Below are 23,044 nucleotides of genomic sequence, written 5' to 3' on the forward strand. Positions count from 1 at the left end.
GAACAAAAACTTCATATGAGCTTTTTAAAGAAAGAAAGCCAATCATTTCTTATTTTCATTAGTTTGGATGTACATGTTATATCTTGAACAATAAAGTATATCTAAAGAAATTTGGTGTCAAGGCTCAGAAGGGTATCTTCTTAAGATACTCTAAATGCTCAAAGTCATATAGGATGTATAACTCTGAAACCAAAATGGTTAAAGAGTAAATACACATCAAATTTTATGACAAAGAGCCTGCCAATAAAATGTCACCACTGGTTGAATTTTTTTTAGATTTTCATGTATCTGAAGACACTCTAGAAGCTGGTGGTCCAGAAGCTAATCCAACTTCTAAAGCTCATCCAAAGGAAGTAAGTTCTGAAGAAGCTCATGATGGTTCACAAGAAGCAACTCAATCGATAAATAATTTAAAGTACAAATCTTCACATCCAGAAGAGAAAATCATTGGAAATTGATGACTTCTCGGAAAGTATATTGATAGTGTCGCAATAATAAAAACATCAAATCCACAAGAGTTGTATTCGAGCAAGTCAATAATTGTGCAATGTAAAGGAAAAATAGTAAGTATGTGGGGGGTGGGTCAGGTTTTTAGACGGAAAACAAATTACAAGTTTAAAACAGAAGTAATAAAGACGGTTAGGTTATGAATTAGAATCCCCTTTATCCTATCTTGTTGATGTATAATGCCTTGGTTATTTTCAACTCATTCTTGGGTCTTTTTCTTCATTTTGGCTCATCTTTTGCTTGTTTTTCACCGATTCTTCTCCTAATTATATGCAATGACAAACTGTCATCACAACCCCAAATTTGAAGCTTTTCTTGTCCCCAGGCAACTCACCTGGAACTGCACATTTCAACAGACAACAAGTCGTACAATAACAATTAAATATCACCATATTTTGTCGTTACCTGACCATTGTTCCAACTTCTAACTTCTATCTGGAAAATTCGGAAAATGTCCTCAATATTGACGAGTACTCAACATGCCTCTCAACTCACTTTACTCGCTAAACGGATAGGGCTATCACTCAATCAACATGCAAAATAAATTATACTTAGTTTGATCATGTTCTAATATAGTTTATCATAGAAATCATAACACACACATAAGTGGTTTTTTCAGGTTGTAACCTAGCTTATGTTCGGGTAGGATATTTATAGAAAAGTAGGTTTAAATCTTTGGAGTTAGGTACCTATTTCTCCTTCTATTGTCATAACGTTTTGTTCCTTCTTATTGGTACTAGAGTTTTGGTAATTCTTTTTTATTCTTTTTTTTAAAGTGACTTTTTCCACTTCTTATTTTCTCAATATTTTTGAAATATTGACCACTTAACTCTAGTACCCCAACCCCAAACTTAGAACTTTTATCACTTCCAAGAGCAACCCCAAACTTAGTCTTTTTCATTCAATTTTAAGAACCAAAATTCTACCTAACTCCCAAGAGAGGTTGGAAAGAAATAATCTTTCAAGTTAAATGGTTAAGAGTTGTAGGCTACGTCACCGAAAGAAAGACTTAGGCTCAAAGTGGCTAGCAAAGGATGTTTTTAATATTACAAGGTGGCTACAAAGGCTCAAAGTTATAAACTAGGAACTTGCCTCAATGTGTGTCAATCAAACTAGAAAACTTAATTAGAAATAGATCAAACCAAATAAAATAAAATTGCACGGATACACTCTAAGAAAGAAAAACTGAACAATAGGAATATTTTGGATCAAACCTTACCAAATGAGGTATCTAAAGATTGGGTGCAAGTCCGTTGATTCTTTTATCTTCATTTGCCTTTAAATTGTCAGTTGCTTTCCTTATGATCAATTTCCCTTCTTTTTTTATTGGATCATCTATTCAATGCTAAGTCAGAACTTGCAATCTGAAAAAAAAAGAATAGAACAGCTACAAACAAATTTATTAAGGACATAGAGATCTTCATGGAAAAATTGATGCTTGAGTAGCTACTTCCTCTTAGGCTAGTCTTGAATAGAAATAAAATAAATTCTAAAAAACAAAAAATAATTTAAAAATTGATGGGTTGCCTCCCATCCATCACTTCTTTTACGTCAATAGCTTGACGATTAATGCTCAAAACACATCAGGCGTAAGGGATACCCTTTCGCTGATAAAAACTCATTTTTTCACCCTCTTGTAAACTTCACTACCTTTCTCTTTCAATTGATAGCAAGTCTCAAGATCCTCCACATATTGTGTTCATTGATAGGCATTAAATACCACTTTCTTTTTATTAAACTTCAAAATTAACTCACCGGTCTCCACATCTATTTTTACCCTCCTGGTTGCCATGAATGGGCGCCCAAGAATCATGGACCCTTCCGAATCATTTTTCATGTCGATTACCATAAATTCTGTAGGGAAGATCAATCCATCTACATGAACTAGAACATCTTGTACAATACCAAGCGGATGAGTCAACCAAAGTTAGTGTCATGTTGCTTGGTACAATCTCTCATATCTCCAATTCCTTAAATTTGCTCAGCGGCATAACATTGATGCTTGATCCTAAGTCACATAAATCCTGTGGGATTTTCATCCCCCAATGGTGCAAGTAACGTTTAACTCTCTGGGATCATTCATCTTTGGTGGAAATTCCTCTCGTTCTATCATCTCCATTTTTTCAACCATGCTAACCTGTTCTTGATTCAACTTCTGTTTTCCACCTTTAAGAAATACCTACATAAATTTAGCAAACTTGAGAATTAGTTCTAAAATTTCATGAAAAGAGAGACTTACCTAAAGTTGTTTTAACATTTTTTAAAATTTCTTAAACATTCCGGCCTCATCCTCTTTTACCGGTTTCTTCTTAATAATGGGATATGGTAGTTTCAAGTGATCTGGTAAAGGTCGTTTTAGTTCATTTATAATTTGATCTTTGGTTCTCTTCCAAGGAGAACTTTTATCAATGAAGTAATCAAGGGTGATTCATTTTTCCTCTGTGTCCCCTTGATTTCTATTTTCCTCCTTTTCACTTTCACCTACCTTTTCCTTAATTTCGTCCTCTGGAACTTTTTCTATTTTCTCCTTTCTAGTAACCAACCCAAAATCCACTTCCACAACTTTGCAAGTTTCATTCTTGGGATTATCAACAGTGTTTCCGGTGAATTTCTACTTGATCTAGGTAAAGTTGTTATTTGTCTATATAATTGACCAATATGAGTGGCCTATTTGCATCATGGTTTCTAGCCAAGATTTCAGGGTTCCTATTTGCCTACTTTAAACCAATCTGAGTGGCCTTGATGAAATTTTGTAAAGTCTCCTCCAACTGTGAAGGCTTATTTTGGAATTTGGAAGCTTGTGGAGTTTGTTGCATTTCTTGGTTACCACTTTGGTTTTGGTTGTTACTCCAACAAAAATTTGGATGACCCTTCCATCACAGATTGTAGGTATTGGAATAAGGGTTATTTTTCTAAAAATTAACAAATTGGGCCTCTTCACTTACCCCTTCCTACAAATACCTTTTGTTTTCATATCCTCCTCCACAAAAGTCACACTTAAGTGCTTGTACTTGACTCATGTTAGCTTTATTTAAGCATCCTTTAGCTAGCTGCTTATTAATAATTCAATCTGAGCTAATAATGCAATATGAGTATCAATAGTTAACATACCTTTGGACGTGCCACTAGTTTCGAGCTTAACCGACCTTTAACTTTTAGAATGGTACTTATTCATGCACATATTTTCAATGATGTCTTTTACCCGTGGTTCATTCATTTTTCTAATGGTGCCTCCCGTAGAAGCATCTAGCAACATACGTGTTTGATTCTTGAGGCCTTTAATAAAATTTTCCATTTGCTTCATATTGTTCATATTGTGATTGGGGCATCTGTGTAGCGGTAACTTAAATCTATCTCAAGAGTCATATAGTGTTTCAGTGTCTTATTTCTCGAAATTGGCAATCTCAGCTCTCCTCTCAGTAGACTGACTAGTGGTGAAAAACCTTTCCAAGAACTTATCCTCTAGCTCCTTCCATGTTCGAATGGTTCCATTTTGAAGGCATAGTAACCAATATTTATCCATTCTAATGAGTGAGAAACCAAACAAAAGTAACTTTACCCGGTCTTCCGAGACACCATCAGGCTTGCACATCGAAGCGGTTTCGTAGAAGCGTGCAAGATGAGTCCATGGATCTCTAACAGCGTTCTCGTCGAACGCATTGTCTCTTAAATATGAAAACATATAATTCTTAATATCAAAGTTAGCAGGGTCTGCCAGTAAAACCCTCTAGAAACCTGTCATTCATAAATCCATTTGCAATAGTCCCCCATAGTGAGGGGTTGTGGTGCTGCCATGTTATCCTCCTCTTCAGAATCCGAAGAAAGTATTAGTGGATCACCTTCATCCAGACTCTCTTTTCTAAATGCTTTTCTTATAGCACGTGCAATTCTTTCAATTTCTAGATCAAATGGTAGTAATGATGATCCTAAATTACGTATACAAAAATAGAAAATACCTCAGTAGCACTATGATAAACAAAGAAATAAACAAAAAAGAAATAAAAACTAAAAATTAAAATACGTTGCAAAAAGCGTTGCCCTGTTGAAATCAACAGTGCCTGGTAACAACGCCAAAAACTTGATGAGTTCTTGACAAGTGTACTGATAGTGTCGTAGTAATAAAAAGATCGAACCCACAAGGATTGGGATCGAATAAGTCAATAAATGTGCAATGTAAAGGAAAAATGGTAAATAGGGGTTTTCATGTTTTTAGACGGAAAACAAATTACAAGTTTAAAATAGAAGTAATAAAGATGGTTAGGTTGTGCATTAGAATCCTCTTATCCTCTCTTGTTGATGTATGAGGCCCTGTATGAATGGTCTTATCCTTATAATCTCACGGAGAATTAACAAAACTGTTATAGCAGTCCCCCACGAAATAACTCACTAACCACTACTCAGAGATTTCTATCTTTAGTCCGCCAACATAAGCAGGGTTAGGCGGTGTATAGAATGTTAATCCCGTATGCCACTACTCGGGGTCTCGTATCCCTATTCAACCAGTGTTAGTAGAATAGTTTTCCTAGGTACAACACATATTCTAAGTGTCGGTAATCCATATGTGTCAAATATCAAATTAATAGAGTATCTCAAATAAAAATCATTAATAATAAGCAACAACTGAATAAAATTATAATTCAAAGTATTCATACAAAGTCAAACCAACATATAATGCTAACAAGATTGAATAAGGTTCATCATCACACAACCTAACATAGAGGAGCTTTAGCTACTCATAATGAAAATTACAATACCAATTGAATAAATAAGAATAACATATGAATTCCCTTGAAGGATTGACCTCTAATGGCTTCTGATGCTCTCAAAAGCACCCTTTGATGTTGTAAAATCGTACTTCTAATACAAGAATTCGTAACCCTTGCCAAACTGCTGAAAATACCCTTAAAAAGCACTCAGAACGAGTCAAAACGCATCAGAAAAATCCCAAAAAAACACTCATCGTGCATATTATACAAGCATCACGCACATGATGTAACCTTTTCATCTTTATCATGCATGCGATGGCGTGCATGATTATTCCAGTAGCTGCGTCAAAATTCATCCTTTTTCACCAAAATTTTCACAAAGTCCCATTCTTCCATACTTGGTTATTTTTTACTCATTCTTGGGTCTTTCTTCTTCATTTTGGCTCATCTTTCGCTTGTTTTTCTCCGATTTTCGCCTAATTATATGCAATGACGGACTGCCATTAGAAAAAAAGATAGTCCTCTAAAGACAAGATTCTAATTTAGAATTATAAGAAAGACTATTTATAAATACTATTTAAAAATGATATCTTAACTGTCTAATAGTATACTGATGATATTATTTTTGGTTCTACTAATGTTACCCTTTGAAAAGAATTTTATGAGTCAATGTAGGGTGAGTTTGAAATGAGTGTGATGGGAGAGTTGAAGTTTTTCCTTAGAATCTAAATCAACAAATTCAAGGATAGAGTCTCTGTTCATCATTAAAAATACACAAAGGAGCTTCTAAAGAAGTTCAAACTAGATGACTGCAAGATTATGACTACTCCAATGCATCCAAACTGCAATCTGAGCAATGGGATAAATAGAACCAAAGTGTGTCAGATATTTTATTCAGTTTATGTTTGTGTGCAAGATCCCACTTAGGGACCCAACAATTTTAATCGCCTCTATGGGCGACAAGGATCCCACATAAATATCTAGTGATTTTAATCGCCTCTATGGGCGGCATGAATCCCACATAAGGGTCCAGCGACTTGATCGCCTCTATAGGGGGAAAGGATCCCATATAAGGATCTAGCAATTTTGATCACCCCTATGGGAGGCAAGGATCCACTGAGTTGATCACCTATATGGGCGACAAGGATACCACATAAAGATCCAGCGATTTTGATCTCCTCTATGAGTGATCTTATTTTGAGCTTTCAGGTTTCCTGCAAAGAAAGGAATAACCAACAATTATGGATTGTCCAAAATAATAAAATGAGGTGTCTCATTAAAAACCTTCGCCCTATGAAAAAGCATAATGGGAAAAGAGTGCACCTTGTGGAGTAACATGTCCTTTACAATCGATATAGATGTAATACTCACCCATTTAAACTAATAACAAAGTGGCCAAACAATTAATAAAGGAAAATAAACAACACTTGTGCAGCTGTCTCCATAGGGCATCCCCTCTGAACCTTCAATCTTCAGTCTTCTATGTGGCTGGAGGAGAAGCCTCATCATCCTTGCAAGTTTCTCTTGGTGGATTTATTCCTAAGGTCATTTTCCTCGCTATCTCGCCTGAAAGGTGGACCCTTTTTAGCTTTAGACTCTTTATGTTTCATTTCCTGGCGGTCTTCTAAACTCCTCGGATAACCCCTACTCGCCCATTCAGTGGTGGGTATTTCATGCATAAATACATAATGGACAAGGAGGCACCCAACTAGTTAAAATTTGGCCGCCCTATAATCATATTGTAGGAAGAGGGCGTCAATAACCAAAAACCTTTATTTTTTTGGCTTGATCCCGCTTTCTAAAGGTGATCTTAAGGTGATGTATCCCTTTTACTTATACATGTTCTCCAAATAATTCAACCAATTATCCTTTGAATGGCTTCAAGTTTTTTGGGTCAAGGAAAAGTCTTTTAAATGCCTCCTAGTACGTGGTGTCTACAGAATTCCCCTGGTCAACGAGAACTCTCTTAATCTCCCGTTCATCGTACTTTACAGTGATGACCACGGGGTTGTCATTGTGAGGGTGAATGACAACTGCATCTTTCTTAGAAAAGGTGATTGTGGCTTATGGAGCTTAGGATTCTCCTTCAATCTCGACTTTATGGAGGTCTTCTATACTTAGGATCTGGAGAGCGTACCTTCTATGGGAAGAGCTAGTTTCCTTGCCCCTGATGAATCCTCCTGCTACGGTGTTAAGCGTGTGTCACACAACTTTACTTCCCTCGCCGTGCAACACTTAGTTTTCTTTGTTATGTTGGGGCTTCCTACATCATATTTCCCTCATGACTTAGGTTTGTCCGACGCATGGGAAGAGTCGCTCTTCACAAATTTCTTAAGGTGACCCCTCCTGGATTAGGCTCTCGATTTCCTTTTTTAAACTGGTATCAATATTCAATGTAATGTTCTTTGACTATATGGAACTTGCACAATCTTCCTAATTCATGACCCATTACATCCACCTTTGGAGCGGGCAGTGTAGGGATGTTGTGTGGATGGAGAACCTCGTGCCAAATCTGTTCATGGAGGGTGTTCAGGGACGTGAAGTTCTCTATTGCATTCCTTATCCTTTTGAACATGGTATCAACGTTTATGGGAGAGGTATAATTTATTTTCCTCTGGTGGTGTGAACCCTCAGCATTGGGAACATGCTTTTTGACATTGTTCACCTTCTTTTTCGAAGTTTCTCTCTTCATCTTTTATGTATCATTGTGCTCGGGTGTCCACTTCTACCAATGAGAGTGTTGGCTTATGGGTGAGAAACTCGTTAAAATGCCTCGCCTTGAGTCTATTTTGGAACACCCCCACAAACATCTCTTGGTTTGGGGGGACATCTCTAATGGTGGCTTCATTAAACTGGGCGAGATAGTCCCTCAACGACTCTGATGGATCCTGGCGTATGTTGAGTAGGTAGGTTGTGGACATTTTCCTATGACGATTGCCAGAAAACTAGTGTACAAGCTTTCTTACCAGCTCCTGATAGTCAGTGATTGAGGCATATGGTAAATCCATATACCATCGAAGGGTGGCGTCCCTAAAAGTGCTAGATAACAATTTGAATTTCAAGGAGTCAGAGGCTCCTATGATGGCCATCTGTGTGTTAACTGAAGGGACATACTCGTTTGGATCACTACACTCATCAAACTTGCCCAAGGAGGGAGGCATGAATCCCTCTGGGACAGGCGCCCCTAATATCTCATCTAAGAGTGGTTAGGGATCCAAAAATTCTATCTCCTTCGGGGTAATGACTATTGTTGGTGTTGTCTGATGTTGTGGACGTCACCCTCTACTGTCTGCTTTTGGCGGCATAATTCGTCCATGGTAACACACATCTCAATCACTGTTATTTTTGGTACCTTTTAGCATAGGAGATGGAGCTATCTTGTTAACCATGACCAAAATTTGATATGTGTTAGAGGGAAGGGAAAGAGTGAGTAGGATGATGATGATGAAGAAGGTGTGGTCCATGTTAGTTTTACCAGTGCCCCATAGTGGGCGCCACTATAGTGATAAAAAAGTACAGGTGTATGTGTTCTGTAATGGCAAATTGTCAGACAACATACAATCATAAGTTTCGATGATGACAAATGACCATCATGGATGAATCGGCATTGTCGATTCCACGTCTACAAACAAATGCAACATATCACCTATCATATCCTTCTCTATGCTTATCTAAAACTGCTATATTTCATAAAACATATGTGGATAAAATGTGATCATGACGAAATGCATGAAAACCACAAAAATACGAATTTTTGCAGATTTGCAGGCTTTGAGTCAACCGCAAGGGTCAGCGCATAACACAGACCAGTTGGTGACGGGTCAGTGCATGGTTGCTTAAGTCGACCACAGGTCGGCGCATGGCATAGTGCAGTTGGCCACGGGTCAGCGCATGGAAGACTTGAGTCGACCATAGGGGTCGGCGCATTTCCCACGGGTCAGCGCACGCCGACCTATGGTCGACCGCTCGTGCGCAAACTCAGTTTTCTGAATATTTTCCACTGTTTGAAAAGTTGTTATTTTTGGTTGGTAAGTTGGTTACTATATATAGAAGTTTAATCACTTGTATCAACCAACATTTGTCAAATTGATTTCAAGTGTTCAAAGAAACAAGAAAAAGTGAAATAGGTGTCCAAGATTCATCATCTTCATCTTCAACATCTCACAACACATCAACTACACACAACCATTTTTGAAGTGCTTTGTGATTGGTTAAAGGTGATAAGGTCCGAAGCCGAGATTGGGGAATCCGGTTCAGGTTGAAGCTTGTGGCAGGTTTTTTCTTGAATAAAACCGTTGGGGTTTTGTCCTCCAAGACTGGTTTGTGTTTGGGGGGTTTTGGACGAATTTCTTCATCAAGTTTCAGCTGAGCGAAGGTGATTGAGAAGAGGAAGTCTTCGTCAATCTAGTAGCGGATTCAGTGATATTGAAGGGAAGAATTCGGGTTCGATTCGTTGTAGCTGAGATCAGTCGGGCCGAGGGTTTGAAGAACGGAAGGTTATTCAACAAAGGGGCTGGAATCAGAGGTCTATCAACAGCAATCGAAGGGCTTGATTCATCTTGAATCAAGGACCAAGGAGTGGAAGCAACATTCAACATCTTGAGAGTTTTGTTGTATATGTGCTTTGCAATCCTTGTATAAACGGTTAAATTCAACAGGTGATATCTATTAAATCATCTCAATTCTAGTTTTAGAATTGAGGGCAGACGTACCCCGAAGCGAGGACGGCGGGGGAATTGCCTCATCAAATCTTATCTTCTCTAATTTTCTGCATAATCGATTTTCAGCTTAAAAATTAAGTGATTTTAGTATAAGCATTTTTATCAAACTTTGATATTAATTGAGTAAGAGGTTAAAACTCTGTTTTTGAATCCAAAGTACAATAGAACATTGTACTAGATTAATTGGAATCAATTACTCAACACAAATATCACTTGGAGTGTTTTTGCACACCAAGTGTTTGATAATTTGCCTAAACCAAAATTATCTTAAGTGTGTATCTAGTTTGATTTGGTATTTGAATCATTGGAAATAGAAATCCTAGTAAGTGAAACAAATCATTGATTGTGTAACTAGTGTAGTGATTCGTATTTTACATTATCACTAATCCATAGGCTTGACGCATATCCGGTTTTCCAATAACAGTTCGTTTTAGACTATATTTTTCCTCGGCCGCTTCCGCACTTAAAACAATTTTTCAAAACCAATTTTTAAATTGGTAGCGCCGACTCAAATTTTAATTGGGATCTATTCAACCCCCCCTTCTAGACCCGTGCCATAGTCTAACAAGTTGTATCAGGAGCTCCGGTTTACTCTGTGCTTCAAAATATAACTTTGATAGAAAATGGCTAACGAACCTAAAGGGGCTTATAATAGAGCTCCCGTTTTCAATGGTGAAAATTATAGTTATTAGAAAGACTGTATGTGGGTGCACATAAATTCCATATATAGAAAAATATGGAACGTTATTCTCAATGGTCCAATTGAAATAACCATGACCAATGAGAATAATGAATTAGTGCCTAAGCCCGAAGCACAATGGACCGATGATGATGAAAAGAAATACAACTATGATTGGAAAGCCAAAAATATCCTAATCTCCTCATTAGGTGTAGATGAATACTATCGTGTATCCCATTGTCCTACTGCTAAGGCCATGTGGGATTCACTACAAATTGCCCATGAGGGGACGAACGATGTTAAGTTGGTAAGAATCAACACACTAACACAAGAGTTTGATCTCTTTTTCATGGAGCAAGGGGAAACCATTGCTGACATGCAAAAGAGATTTACTCATCTCATCAATCGATTACATTCACTTGGTAGGCTGGTTTCCAATGATGTTGCTACTAATAAGATCTTGAGATGTCTTAACAGGGAATGGCAGCCGAAAGTGACCGCCATCAAAGAAGCAAATGATCTTACCACATTAGACTTGACAACATTATTTGGCAAACTACAAGAGCACGAACAAGTACTCTTGAGCCTGGAACAACACGAAAAGAAAGTAAAGAAGGACAAAGCAAAGGTGAGTGGAAAGAAATCTATAGCTCTAAAGACTTCCTCCTCGAAGTCTCAAGCAAAAGAGCAAAGTGATTATTCCTCGAGAGACAAAGAAGAAGAGGACAAGCGTGAAGATATGGGGCTGTTCGTTAAACGCTACAATCGTTACGTGAGAAAGAACGACATCCAGCATTCCGAGAAGAACTTGGTAAACTTCCGGAAACAATCTAGGTACTCTAAAAATGATGACTCAAAAGGTAAAATGACTAGAGGGTCGTGCTATACGTGTGGAAAGCCCGGTCATTACAAACCGGACTGTCCGATGAACAAGAAGACAAAGGAAAAGGAATCATACAAATCACACAAGAAATCATCAAAGCCAAGGAGAGCATACATAGCTTGGGAAAACGATAGCGACTCCTCCGATGATGAAAGTTCTAGTGATGAAGATGAAAATGCAAACCTATGTCTCTCTGCTCATCAAAAGAACAAAAAGAAACAGGTACGACATGCTAAATATGAAAAATCCTCTAGTATGTCTCATCATGAATTGCAAACTGCTTTTGATACTTTACACTGTGAAGCGAAAGAGGCCTTTAAAAGGCTTGCCTCGAACAACAAATTTTTTACTCATTTGGAACAAAAAATTCGAGAATCCGAAAGGAGACTTGAGGCACTTAAAGCTTCTATAGTAGAAAGCACAAAAGCAGGTTGTGAGGATCTTAGAAGTAGGATGATTAACTTTGGGTGTGATACTTGTTATATTTGGCAAGGTGAGGTAAGAAACCTAAAGGCCAAACTTGACAAGGCTCTTGAGCCCAAGATTACCTTTGCTATCGATAAATCAAACTTTCGAAAAAGTATGGTTAATCCATATCAAAAATATAAATATGTTATAAAGGATGAAGATAGCAAAGGCAATCAAAATGTAAATTTCTCCTGTCTTTATTGTTGCAAGAAAGGCCACTCCATTGCTAAATGTAGGTTTAGGAGATTTTTAGTTCCTAAAGGCATTTATCAATGGCTGCCCAAATGCAACCATTTCGTTCCTCACCATTCAGGACCCAATAAGCCATTGGGTACCTCCTCGTGTTAATTGCATTTCCATAGGTACAATGCCTCGAGACTACCGAGAGAAGATGGGTTCTCGACAGTGGATGCTCAAGGCACATGTCAGGAGACATATCACTCTTCATTGACTTCGTGGCTAAGAAGAAGGGATATGTAACCTATGGTGACAACAACCGTGGAGCAATACTTGGCAAAGGTAGTGTAGGTAATCCTTCTTCCACTACTATTTCTGATGTATTGCTTGTCGAAGGTCTTAAACACAATCTACTTAGCATCAGTCAATTATGTGACAAAGGATACAATGTATCGTTTTCAAAAGATTGTTGCAAAATTGTACATAATGATGATAAGAAGAGTATGTTTAATGGCCTGCGTGTGAATAATGTTTATATGTTAGATTTGAATGAAGTATCGTTAACAAGTGACAAATGCCTTGTAACAATGAATGAAGATTCATGGTTATGGCATAGGCGTTTAGCACATGTTAACTTTGACTTACTAAACAAAATAGTCTCAAAAGATCTAGTCTTAGGTCTCCCCAAAATAAAGTTCACCAAGGATCACCTTTGTGATGCTTGTCAAAAAGGGAAGCAAACGAGAATCTCATTTAAATCCAAAAATATCGTTTCAACAACGAGACCTCTCGAACTTCTTCATATGGACTTATTTGGGCCGTCTAGGATTAAAAGTCTAGGAGGAAATTATTACGGTTTCGTAATAGTGGACGATTTTTCTAGATTCTGTTGGACTATCTTTTTAGTAAGCAAGAGCGATACATTCGCCGCCTTTGAAAGGTTTGCTAAGTTTTCCCAAAATAAATTAAATACAAACATTGTTTCAATTAGAAGCGACCATGGGGGTGAGTTCGAAAATCATTTATTTGAAGAATATTGCGGTAACTATGGTATCGATCATAACTTCTCCGCTCCACGTACTCCTCAACAAAATGGGGTTGTGGAGCGTAAAAATCGAATTTTGGAAGAATTGGGAAGAACAATGATCAACGAAAGTGGCTTACCGAAATATTTTTGGGCCGACGCCATTAGTACGGCGTGTTATGTTTTGAATAGGGTGCTCATTCGCCCCATTCTAAATAAAACACCGTATGAGCTTTTAAAAGGGCGAAAGCCAAATATCTCTCACTTATATGTTTTTGGTTGCAAATGTTTTGTATTAAATAATGGAAAGGAAAACTTGGGCAAATTCGATTCCAAGGCCGACGAAGGTATCTTCCTCGGATACTCTCAATCGAGTAAAGCATTTAGAATATATAACAAACGATTACTTGTTGTGGAAGAGTCTGTACATGTCACTTTTGATGAATCCTATCCGAGAAATGTCGGAAAGGGTAGTGTGGTTCATGGTGCAGGTACATCTACAGAAGACATACTCAAAGGTGGCGAGTCGGGGATTGATCAACCCGACAAAGTCAAAGTTGAGGAGGATAAAGATGTACACCATGAGGAAACCGAGGTAGCTCATCCGCCTTCAAACGATGATCTCCCTCAAGCTTGGAAGTCTTCCAAAGACCATCCAATTGACAACATTCTCAGAGATATCTCAAAGGGTGTTACAACTCGATCGAAGCTAAGTAATTTCTGTTATCACTTCGCTTTCGTTTCACAAATAGAACCTAAAAACCCTAAAGAAGCCATACTCGATGAACACTGGTTTTTGTCAATGCAGGAGGAACTAAATCAGTTCACTAGAAATGAGGTTTGGGACCTTGTCCCTCCTCCGCGAGATCATCGAGTAATCGGCACCCGATGGGTGTTTAGGAACAAGCTGGACGAAAACGGGGTAATAACCCGTAACAAGGCGCGTTTAGTCACGCAAGGGTATAACCAAGAGGAAGGCATCGACTATGAGGAAACTTATGCGTCGGTTGCCCGACTCGAGGCTATACGCCTTCTCCTTGCCTTCGCTTGTGCGAAAGACTTTAAACTATTCCAAATGGATGTTAAGAGTGCGTTCCTTAACGGTCACATAAATGAAGAGGTCTACGTCGCACAACCTCCGGGTTTTGAATCTCATGAGTATCCTGATCATGTTTATAAACTAAAAAGGGCTTTATATGGTCTCAAACAAGCTCCTAGAGCTTGGTATGAGCGACTAAGTAAATTTTTACTCAATCAAGGTTACTCAAGAGGAAAGGTTGACACAACACTCTTCATTAAACGTCAAGGAAAGCACTTGATATTAGTACAAATTTATGTAGACGATATTATATTTGGGTCTACTAACATGAATCTTGTGAGAGAGTTTTCAGATCTTATGCAGGGTGAATTCGAGATGAGTATGATGGAGGAGCTCACGTACTTTCTCGGTTTGCAAATTAAACAACTCAAGGAAGGAACATTCGTGAGTCAAACAAAATATTGTTTGGACCTTATCAAGAGATTTGACATGGCAAAAGCCAAAGCCATTGACACCCCCATGCCAACATGTACAAACCTGAACAAAGATGAAAGTGGTAAGGATGTAGAGGTAAAACGGTATAGAGGTATGATTGGATCACTTCTCTATCTTACTGCTTCTCGTCCCGACATTATGTTTAGCGTGTGCATGTGCGCAAGATATCAATCATGTCCTAAGGAATCCCATCTAAAAGCTGTCAAACGAATACTTCGATACCTATCCGGTACTCCGAAGTATGGACTATGGTATTCCAAAGGTAATGATTGCTCATTGGTAGGTTTCTCCGATTCCGATTTTGCCGGTTGCAAATTGGATAGGAAAAGCACCAGTGGCACTTGTCACTTATTTTTCAAATTCTTTGGTCAGTTGGCATAGCAAGAAATAAGTTTCAGTTGCTTTGTCAACCGCCGAAGCGGAATACATTGCCGCCGGTAGTTGTTGTGCTCAAATCCTATGGATTAAGCAACAACTATTAGATTTTAACCTCAAACTCGAACGTATTCCCATTTTTTGTGACAATACAAGTGCCATTAATCTTACCAAAAATCATGTGTTGCATTCTCGCACCAAACATATCGAAATTCGACACCACTTTCTTCGGGATCATGTAGAGAAAGGTGATATTGTATTTGAACATGTTAATACTGAAAATCAACTAGCGGACATCTTCACAAAGCCGCTAGCTACTGAACCTTTCTTTCATATTCGCCGAGAACTTGGTCTTCTCGATATTTCGGAACGGGCATTATAAATTGTTGGTTTTATCTTATTCCATTTAAGACTATAATCTTGTACTTCTAACAAGTTGATGTTGTTGCAAGCACAAGTTTATTGTTCATCAAGTTACTCCGGCATCGAGGTGATACTGTTCCTTTACCTTTCTCTCTCTCTCTCTCTCTCTCTCTCTCTCTCTCTCTCCAAATTCTCATGGTTAAATAGCTGTACTACATAATAATATTGTATATTATATATATATATATATATATATATATATATATATATATATATATATATATAATATATATATATATATATATATATATATGATGTATCTCTTTGGATGTTTAATGTTGTGTAGCATTCTATTTATGCATCAAACTTGTGAGCGTATGTGCAGAAAAGTGAAAAACTGAAAATTTTGCCTGTATGAGTTGACCGTAACAGGGCAATGGTCGACGCACACTTAAAAAAAATTGTGTTTTTTTTAAAATCAAACAGTATGCGTCGACGCATGCAGAGGTATGGTCGACGCATCGCTCAAAAATTCTGTTTTTCTGCAGAAAAACCTTCAAACTTCTCATGCATCTACATTCAAAATCCTCATTAAGTGTGCATTTACATTACATTACATTTCAAACTTCCCACTACCTTGTAAGTTGCATCTACCTAGTGTCTATTGTCCCTTGGTCTTTCCTCTTCCCAAAACCCTAAATCCTCATCTACAAAAAGGGAAAACCTCTCTCTTGCAAAATCATTCTCAAAAACCTTCACCAAGCTTCACTCTCTACCCACACACACAAAGCTTCAAATCATTTCCAATGGCTTCCACATCCCGCAGACCTACCGGTAAGAGATCACGGGAATCATCCGCCGCATCTCTACCTATATCCGTTGTATCGCTAGTTCCACCGGCTCTCGTCGAATCCTTCAACAAAGATATTGGCAAAAGAGGAGTTGTGAGGCAGCATGCATTCTATAAACTCACTGCAGAACACATGTATCTCGTGGAAATCATGTCTCTGCTGCAGTACCACGGCATTGTCAAATTCCTGGAATGCAATGCCAAATATAGTGAAGACTTGGTCCGCGTGTTCTACGCCTGTCTCCATGACAAATTTCGTGGGCACAAGTTTCACTCCAGTGGATTGTCTCACGTATCCTGCGACCTAAGAAGGGTGGTCTCTCCAGAGTTGAATAGGCTGAGGTTCATCTCATATACATTCTGAAAAATAAGCGGAAAATCAACTAGCCCTACTACATTGCCAGTAGGATGTTCAGTCTACGTGACTCCGGACGAGGAACAACTCTTGCCTACAGATCTTTTATTCGAGAGGTCCTTACTGCAACCGACGTTGATCATCCGTCCTTCCCGTATACCTCCATTTCATCAGACAAAGAGTTCAGCCCAAAAACTCTGTCTATGATGGGATATTTTTGGTGTGATGAGCGGAGACTCTACAAGTTTGTTCGAAGAGGGAATGTTCCTGCGACTATTGAAGCAGATGATGAAAGTGAAGAAGAAGATGAAGAGGAAAATGAAGAAGAGGAAGCAGGACAAGCCTTTGATCAGCATGGTGGAGATGATAGTCCTCCACAAGTTGACACTCACGACTACTCAAACTCCACTTGGGTTCAGCATTCACATTCAATTGAAGAAGATGCTCCCAACCAGGGTGGCTGGGGTGAATGGCAACATACGGGTTGGTCAACACAACGTCAATTCTACCAGCCGTATCACCATGATGAAGAATCTCCTCCGTCTCCTCCACAGCACGCAAACTCTTCCAAACTGTTGGATATGATGCGAAATATGCAGCTGGCTCAACAATCCTTCATGCAAACTCAGAATGAGCGCTATGCTCATATTAGCAGCCAAATTCAAGCGCAAAATGAGAGGCTCGATAATCTCTCTACAAGCATGAATGAACGGTATGCAGCATTTACCGAAACGTTTGAACGCCAGGAACGGTCGGTCGATGGGGGTATCAAGTATCTAGGCGGTATTGCTGAACAAATATCATCTCTGGCTGACCCCTACAGAAACCCAGATATCTATTACCGTCAAGGATGACACCATTAGGACATAGGCCTGCATATGCATCTGAATTTGTTTGTTGTTTGATTGTACTCATTTTCTCTATTATGCCTGTTTGTGCAAAATCAATTGTAATGATTATCTTCTTTTAATTAATGATTATCGTTCAGTAATGATATTTGGTGTGATATTGTTATCTGATAGTGTTATTTCCTGTTGAATTTTATGTTACGTTGAATAATCGTTCCTTGTCTCTTTTTGATGTTGTCAAAGGGGGAGAAGAGTACAAGCAATGCCAAAATGTTCCACCATAATTAACAGTCCGTCTTGCAGATAGCCTTAGATTACAAAAGAAATGGGGAGTGTGCATAATGTGTAAATACTGCATGTTGTTTGTCTCCTTGGCTTCGCACAGGTTGTCATCATCAAAAAGGGGGAGTATGTAAGGGCAAATTGTCAGACAACATACAATCATAAGTTTCGATGATGACAAATGACCATCATGGATGAATCGGCATTGTCGATTCCACGTCTACAAACAAATGCAACATATCACCTATCATATCCTTCTCTATGCTTATCTAAAACTGCTATATTTCATAAAACATATGTGGATAAAATGTGATCATGACGAAATGCATGAAAACCACAAAAATACGAATTTTTGCAGATTTGCAGGCTTTGAGTCGACCGCAAGGGTCAGCGCATGAGCCACGGGTCAGCGCATAACACAGACCGGTTGGTGACTGGTCAGCGCATGGTTGCTTGAGTCGACCACAGGTCGGCGCATGACATAGTGTTGTTGGCCACGGGTCAGTGCATGGAAGAATTGAGTCGACCATAGGGGTCGACGCATTTCCCACGGGTCAGCGCACGCCGACCTATGGTCGACCGCTCGTGCGCAAACTCAGTTTTCTGAATATTTTCCACTGTTTGAAAAGCTGTTATTTTTGGTTGGTAAGTTGGTTACTATATATAGAAGTTTAATCACTTGTATCAACCAACATTTGTCAAATTGATTTCAAGTGTTCAAAGAAACAAGAAAAAGTGAAATAGGTGTCCAAGATTCATCATCTTCATCTTCAACATCTCACAACACATCAACTACACACAACCATTTTTGAAGTGCTTTGTGATTGGTTAAAGGTGATAAGGTCTGAAGCCGAGATTGGGGAATCCGGTTCGGGTTGAAGCTTGTGGCGGGTTTTTTCTTGAATAAAACCGTTGGGGTTTTGTCCTCCAAGACTGGTTTGTGTTTGGGGGTTTTTGGACGAATTTCTTCATCAAGTTTCAGCTGAACGAAGGTGATTGAGAAGAGGAAGTCTTCGTCAATCTAGTAGCGGATTCAGTGATATTGAAGGGAAGAATTCGGGTTCAATTCGTTGTAGCTGAGATCAGCCGGGCCGAGGGTTTGAAGAACGGAAGGTTATTCAACAAAGGGGCTGGAATCGGAGGTCTATCAACAACGATCGAAGGGCTTGATTCATCTTGAATCAAGGACCAAGGAGTGGAAGCAACATTCAACATCTTGAGAGTTCTGTTGTATATGTGTTTTGCAATCCTTGTATAAACGGTTAAATTCAACAGGTGATATCTATTAAATCATCTCAATTTTAGTTTTAGAATTGAGGGCAGACGTACCCCGAAGCGAGGACGGCGGGGGAACTGCCTCATCAAATCTTATCTTCTCTAATTTTCTGCATAATTGATTTTCAGCTTAAAAATTAAGTGATTTTAGTATAAGCATTTTTATCAAACTTTGATATTAATTGAGTAAGAGGTTAAAACTCTGTTTTTGAATCCAAAGTACAATAGAACATTGTACTAGATTAATTGGAATCAATTACTCAACATAAATATCACTTGGAGTGTTTTTGCACACCAAGTGTTTGATAATTTGCATAAACCAAAATTATCTTAAGTGTGTATCTAGCTGTATTTGGTATTTGAATCATTGGAAATAGAAATCCTAGTAAGTGAAACAAATCATTGATTGTGTAACTAGTGTAGTAATTCGTATTTTACATTATCACTAATCCATAGGCTTGACGCATATCCGGTTTTCCAATAACAGTTCGTTTTAGACTATATTTTTCCTCGGCCGCTTCCGCACTTAAAACAATTTTTCAAAACCAATTTTTAAATTGGTAGCGCCGACTCAAATTTTAATTGGGATCTATTCAACCCCCCCTTCTAGATCCGTGCCATAGTCTAACATGTTCCTCCTATAAGGACATGGGGACTTAGATGCCTTAGTAGGTATATTTTGATGTATGATGGTTAGGGGTTTCCCAAGGCGGTGAAAAGCCCTGTATGATGGGGTTTTAAGGTGGTTTAGAGGTCCTACTTGTGAGGTGAAATACCTTGTTAATGAGTGGCATGCTTAGGCGTAAACGTATATGGGGCGTGCTTTGTATTGCTTGACATTTATCCCTTCTACCATAGGGGAAATATATTTATAGAGGTCTTTTGGGCCTAGAGTTATCTTGGGAAGGGTCACCATACACCCAGTCGATGGTGGACCATTGGATTCCCTATTTCCAAGGGGAGTAATGACCATGACTTCTCTCTGCCCGAGAAATGTCCTATCTCATATTTCCCATGACTGTCCAATGAGAAAACCTTAGGGCGAGGTGATACCTTCCCTACAATGACACATTATCATCGCCTTTCCTAGGGAATCCTACAGTCATCACACTAGGCGAGTCCTTTTACATATATAACACTTTAAATTTCTTCATTGCCTTCTGACCAACGATATCCAAGGTACTTAAATACCTTTTCAAGTCTTCACATTCTTCTTCTAAGTCCATATGTATCACATTTTATTCTCTAGTGACTTCATGGTCTTCAATGTGTAATTTCTTCTAAAACACATGATGAATTATAATGGGACATGGTAACCTCGTAATGAAGCAACCACATGCAACTTTGTCATAACCAACTTTTTTACCCTTTTCTAACTCCCTTGTAATATGTTATATACACTTTCTTGATACGAAGTTGTGCAATCTCGAGTAAAATGGAGTGTTATCCCTACTAGGGTGTCAATAATGTTCAGTTCACATACTCAACAAATGAAGGGATATTAGCACACACGACCTCAAAATGCTGCAAATGTTGCTTAAAATCATACTCACTATTTGAATACATGACTTTTGAAATTCTATTTATGAGGGGATGGATGTTGGACCAGATGCCTGGGACAATATGTACTACTAGTTTATGACAGATGCCATATTCTAGGGACATATGTCAGACACGATGTCTGGGACTATGTATACCAGAATAAAAACTAGTTGCAAAACCAAGTTATGATAGATAAACTTATACAAGACGATGAAGCATAAAAGCAATAAAGAATGCAAGAAATTAGTAACCAAGTTCAGTGAAACCATACATATGTCTGGGGGGAACTCTACCCAGGAAAGGAAATTCACTACTCGAATCAACATACTTAGTCTTGGATGAACAAAAAACCCTATGTTGATTCAATGCCTCTTCCTAATCCTAGTGACTTTCTATTTGGGACTCCTCATAAATATGAGAACTAACTCACTTTCTTCAACCACTAACCCCTAGTGGTCAACCTCAATAATAAGTCTATTGATTGTTGAATTTACAACTCAACTAAGACAAACCAACAACTATGCCAAGTTACTGAAATATAGAGTGGTGTACACTCAACAATAATACTTATTATGGAATTAGTGTGGAATACAAGAAACACTTTATTCTCAAGCTCATAGACATAATGTCTTAGAACAAAACTTTACAACTAAACTAACAAACCAAAATATACGCCTTAAGATATGAAAGGACACGCTAGAGTGGTGCACAAACAAATACTCAAAAGATAAACCTTAACATTTGGTATCTTCAAAACGTGCTTACCTCAAAATTTACGTTTGAGTATCTTTAAATAGCAATGCAATTCTAGGATTTTCTCCTTTGGATTTCAGATTTAATTTCATCCAGAATCATAAAAGATATTGTTGGATTTGATTTGATCCATAAAGATCTCCAACAAAAGATATGATTTGTTATTAATTTAAATTCAAATTTAAATCCCCATTCAAATTGATTTGATCTTTAAAAGTTGTCAAACAAATCACACAAATGTATTACAAAAATATAACAACAAATATGGTTGAATCTTAACCAGATTTTCACTCCAAAAACACAACAACATTGGCCTACTGAACAAGGGTCAGATGTTGCACACATGTTGGAACATCATGTTCCCCCATGTGTCCCTTCTTTACCCCAACTATAAAAACATTTGTTTATTGACAGAGACCATATGTTGCAGCACACATTTCGTTACCAGAACTACATTAACATTCGTATGTTGATAGAGACCAGACGTTGCAGCATCTAATAACATTTGTTTATTGACAGAGACTAGATGTTCTAGCATACACGTTGGAGCATCGTGTTCCACATGTTACACCAGAGCATCCAACATAACTCTTATTTGTAGAGTAAATCTTATACCAAATCTTCTTTAAAGGTACATCCAATCAAATCTTCTTTGAATGAAACAAATCCAAATCTTTTCAACTTGGTTTTGGATAACAACACAAACTACTTCCCAAAAGCATGCTTATGCATCTTAAATAAGTTAACACCACAACTCTTCTGAAGGATATTTGAAGATATTCAGAACATCGACCTTAAGCCTATTGCTTAACTGGTTATGTCAAGCACTTTATCTAAACAGCTCTTGCTTAGCTAGATATGTCAAGCATTTTAGCTAAACAACTTTTGCTTAACTACAACCACGACCACACCCAGATGCTGGAACACATACTCGAACATCTTATTCCACATGTTTCCTAAAATAAATTGTGTACATATGTTGTTTTACCTAATGCAGCCAACCAAAAGGAACTACAACTTTGTTCCATGGATCCATAACATGTTTTTGCCAATTAGATTTAACGTACTCCTTTCACTTCAAACTAACGTTTTTGAAATTTGGAACACACACACACAAGAGATGAAATGAGGATGCGAACATAACTTCAATAACATTCATCTGGGAAAGTTCCTAATCCGTCGCCATGACCTTTTAAAGCAACTTCTCACATGTGAACAAATCCTTTAGATTTTTTAGTGCCCGTGTGAAATTTGTCTCCCTTTCATGTTCCAATTAGGCAAACCAAACCAAAAAAAAATCAACTTCATTGACATAACACTAACGATCTCAAGTAGTGAGAGCCGATACCTGTTTGTTTTGTATGTACAATCAAAGATCAGCACCAAATGAAACATGTTCAACAACTTCATAGAATCAATATGTGTCTAGAATGCATGAGTAATAACATCTGATTCCTTAATGTTTTTGGTCCAACACATGTAAATCACATCATCAATTAGTTTCAACAAATGTTTCATTTTCGTGAATGGACCTCTGATGATAGTTTGGTGTGTATATCTTGCCTTATACACATGTGTTGGACTTCGAAGCCATGTTGTACTTTTTTTCATTTAATTCACAAATTTTCTTTCATCAGGTTATAAATGACTTAATATGTCACGCCTGCTAAATCCTTGGCTAGCTTATGATTGTGAATACCAC

Source organism: Lathyrus oleraceus, chromosome 1 (genome assembly GCF_024323335.1).
Source record: "Lathyrus oleraceus cultivar Zhongwan6 chromosome 1, CAAS_Psat_ZW6_1.0, whole genome shotgun sequence".
NCBI classification, from domain to species: domain Eukaryota; kingdom Viridiplantae; phylum Streptophyta; class Magnoliopsida; order Fabales; family Fabaceae; genus Lathyrus; species Lathyrus oleraceus.